Consider the following 4,697-nt stretch of genomic DNA (forward strand, 5'->3'; position numbering starts at 1 on the left):
GTCTATTACAGTGAGTAGATACTTATAGCCCTTGTTGATTTTGTCTAAGTTTTTCAACTGTCCACTTGCCATTTCAATCAAGTCGCTCTGCCATAAATCATCTATGCCCTTTGTGACTACTGGGAGTCTCTTATAATTATGTCTGGCTTGTCTGTGTAATTCATCAACAATAATTTGTCTAGACATAATATGAAAACAAGAATATTGCAACTATGGGGTGTTCAGCAGCTGATACTGCAGGATTTTCTAAATATAATTTGTCCCCTATTTGTATTTTAAATTCCAAAGAGCCATCATCTTCAACATAGGCTGTCTCTAATGTATTGGGGTCTGTAAAATCCTCTAACTCTACACTGGTGATTTTCACTTTGTTATCAGCATTTGTTATTGATAAGGTGGGGTAGTGGTGTGCCTGTGGTTGAAGCCAATATTTGATCTTGATTGGTCTCAGTGTGCCTCCAACAAAAAACTGGTAATAAAATTGTGCAGGGGACAGCATATATATTTTGCCACCTGGTGTAAATGGTGAATCATATTCTTTGTTGGGGATGCTGTACAATTCAAGAATTACTGTATGTTTTGGATTCTCGATTATGCCCGTTATTTCTTTTTCTGCTGTGAGCAATCTGCTTGTTACAGATTCAAGGTGCTCATTGATGGTCCTAACAACATCATCGTGGCCTGGCTTGATCTTTATGTCCACAACAAGTTTCTTGTATTGTTGCACAATCTCTTGAAGCTGGGTGGCAAAAACAGACAGAGCATTTGCTTGATTGGATTCCATGGTCCCTAGCTGTTGCTTGATATTAGCTACAATTTGTTGCAAATTTTCAACAACTGCCAATTTTGAATTTTGAGCAGTAAGATCATGGACCTGTCTTCTGATATCCTCAAACAGGGCATGCAGTTCATTAATATGTTGATTGGTTGGTAGAGTGGCAACTGTCTGAGTGAGATGTTTGATCTCTGTCTGGATATTCTTGATATCTTCTGATTTCAATATGCGATTCACTGCCCTCTTAATATTTTTAAGTTCCTGTGATGTAGGAAGATTTGATACTGTATTTTGCAAAAATTCAAGTGCCAATTTCACATTGTTTAATTCAGAAGCATCAGCCACATTTTGCATAGCATTTTGGAGCAGGGCTATATCTGCCTGAGAGGGTGTGGATTGTTGTAAAATTTCAAGTTTTGTTTGGATATCATCGATCAAATGATGAAAATGAGATAGCTCAGATTCAGTGTTGAGGTTTTCAAGCTTTGTGATTTGGTGCTGGACACTAACAAGAGTATCTACAATCCCAGGCAATCTGGATTCTAGTACATTTGCCAAATCACTTTGCACTGCTGCTATGGTACCTTCAAGATGGGTTATGGTACTTTGAATTTTTCCAAAATCTTCATATGTTTCAAGTTGCAGCTTAATATTTGCAACACTCCGAGTTATTGCATTCAAAGCATCAGAAGATGGCAAATTGTTCATAAAATTTTCAAGTGTCTCAATTTTTTCTTTAACCTCGGCTATGGCATTGTGCAGAGGATCCAGATTAGGTATCTGGAGTGACTGAATCTGTTCTTTCAGAGTGGAAATCACTAGATCAAAATCTTCTTGTGATTTTATGCTTTTGACAATTGTTTGGAGCTGTGCCTGGACATTATTTATTTGCTCTTCCAATTGTTGTTTCAATTGCTCGGAGTTGGTGGCCTGGGTCTTAAATTTGGCTTGAAGAGCTGCTACAGCTTCTTCCAAACTTTGAAAATTATCTAATGTTGCCAGATCAGTATATTTCTGAAGCAATAATTTGAGTTCAGAATCAATTTTAAGAAGAGGGTCCATGCATTGTGATTGCAAATTTGTAATTTCTAGTTGAAGACTGGCATTGAGTGTGGTCTGTAAAGCTTGTAAATCACTTCTCAATTTCTTGACTCTGACATCAAGCATCAGAATCTCATCACTGTGATCTTCATGTCTTGTATGGCCAAATATATCATTAGGCATTTTTGTTTTAGTGGTTATTTATTATAGAGTATCTAATTCTTAATTCTATAAAAAAGGGTATAAGCTTGTCATATGATCCCGGGACCTCAATATATAAGCAGTCACCAGCAGAAACAGTATATACAGTGCCAGAAACCATGTTTGAGTGCTTGATTCTATAAATATTTCTCCCTATTGAAATCTTGACATCACCCTCAGGGGTTGTAATAAATTGCAATTGCCCACCTACAGGTAATTGGTAATGATTTAAATTATTGTTAAATATGTACAATATTTTGCCTGTTTCATCATCAACATCTGTAAGTATGCTGTTCAGATGAATAATTAACAAGCCACTCAGTTTAGACAGCATATCAGGAGAGGGTTGTGGTGTCGGCAGCTCCATAATAGCCTGTTTTTTGAACCCAAATAAGTTCATAGGCATGTTTATTTATTTCAAATCATGCTCTGTAATTGGGCATTGTTTGCCATTTTTCAAATCACAATGCCCCCATGGTAGAGTATGTATGTCACATGATAAAATGCATCTCTTATCATCATGTGGGTCCAGGGCCACTTTTCTTACAACATTTGAAGTCAACAAGTGATCCTCACTCTGAATTCTATTTTCTGATGTTCTAATTGAACTCTGTGATTTGATGCAATTTTTATAATCTTCAAATACAAGCTCTTTTTCCACAGTTACTTTGCCAATACCCTTGGCCTTTTTGACAACAGCACTACATGTTTTAAAACTGTACACCTTGGCACTTAACCCAGCAAATTCCACAATAACATCACCAAGTGTCTCATCTTTTAACTTGCCAGGCACTTTTTTGTTGTGGTGTTGAATCTTTGTATGTTCACTGGTATCAAAGTATTGAAACAATTCAGGCTGTGACATATCTTGATAAACATCTTCTGTTTGAATATCAAGAATAAAACTATCCGTGTCCATGTACAATAATTTTACACGATCACCATAAAAAGGTTTCAGCACATCATAATACAATGTTAACATATGTAATTTGGACGATTCCAATATCGCAGCCCCTACATAAATAGGTTTATCAAACTTAATCTTTGTTTTCATCATGTTGAAAAGTGCCATGTGCTCATCATAAATTCTTCTATAATTGAAGTTGGGCTTTGCAACCAATTTTTTGCTCAGGCTGGGGTCAGTAATTATTTTAACATCGGTATGTTTTCTGACATTTTCAATAGTTTTGCCATACACTGAATTCACCATCAATTTAAACAAGCCCTTATCAAATTGGCTCTTTGCAGATGTTCGAAGCTCTGTGTTTGTATCAATGTATGGTTTCAACCATTCTGAGTGCCTGAACCTCAAGACTTTGCCAACTTTGGTCACTTGGACACCATGTTTCATCAGGAACTGGAGGTTTTTGTAATATGTGACATAGCCTTGTTTCGGCTCCAGAGTCATCATGAGCTTCTTCTGTTTAGAGCCAGGTGAGCACTGAACCTCGGGAATTGGGGGCAGATCAGAAAATTTGTTGTGCAAATGATCAGGAATTGTCAGATCAACCTCTAAGAAGAGGCCATAGTCACTGTCATCATAATTCTTAAGATCCTCAATATTGAAATCTTCAACCCATTCAAGCCCTGCATATGGCAGTTTTTGCATCATGGCATGACCATAGAGGCTGTTGGCATCTACATACAGTATATAATTTGATGACCGTGCTGGATCATAATCAGGCAGCATAATATGCTTGTTATTTGCTCTGGCATATCTCTGGGAACATTGCACCATCCCTCCTCTTATACCTTTCTCCATAAACAGATACATATCTTGATCGTGGATCAGATCCAATTGCTTTTTGGTGTTGAAAAACGTTGCGGCCCATGCTAGGCCCGGGGCACTGAAAAATATACTGGGTCCAGTCCATAATTTTGCATGGAAGATTTTCTGAATGCCTGCAGTATATCAGCTAAGAGGGTGACATCAAGTTTCAAATATGCCATGTGATAATCACCAAATGTCTGGCATTTTAAATTGTTCCACATCAATTGGGCATGGTGATAATCTTCATCAGTGATTCCAGATCCTCTGATTTTGCTGTAAAATGCTTCTTGTGGTGGCAGGGAACACTCATCAAATTTAGAAAAATCTGTAACATAGTCATATGGATATACACCCTTCCGCCTAATTAATTTCAGGTCCTGATTTGGAAACGAGGCACGTGTGATTTTTAATTGATCATCAGGTAATTGAGTGGTCAGTGTAGCCAGGCTAGCAGATAAAAATCTGTAAGAATCAAGAAATCTTATGTGAATAGGAACACCATCAACTTTAATTATCTTGCTAATAGATATATATTTCTCATCATTTTCAGCTAAAATATTTAAATTCTGCTTGTCAAACCCCTCGTATCTGATTAAATGATGGAAATCATAATTGGATGCTCCATGGCAAAATATGGGGACAAATCTTGGTCTCTTGATCTTAATATTACAGCTATTACACAGGGCCTGTTTATATCGACCATCTGTATGAGAATGGTGTTTCACCTTGATATTTGTATCTGAAAATTCACAATCACATACCGGGCATTTTTCTGCATTGTTGAAATCTTCAATCTGTTCCTCTGTTAAAGGCAACATAGGCTTTGATTTTAATAAGATGTTAGATGCTATGTCACGGCACACATTTTCTATTCTATGTGCAAATATTTTGATGGCATTTGGTCCCAAG

Source organism: Lepisma saccharinum, chromosome 1, assembly GCF_977018435.1.
Source record: "Lepisma saccharinum chromosome 1, izLepSacc3.1, whole genome shotgun sequence".
Classification (NCBI taxonomy): domain Eukaryota; kingdom Metazoa; phylum Arthropoda; class Insecta; order Zygentoma; family Lepismatidae; genus Lepisma; species Lepisma saccharinum.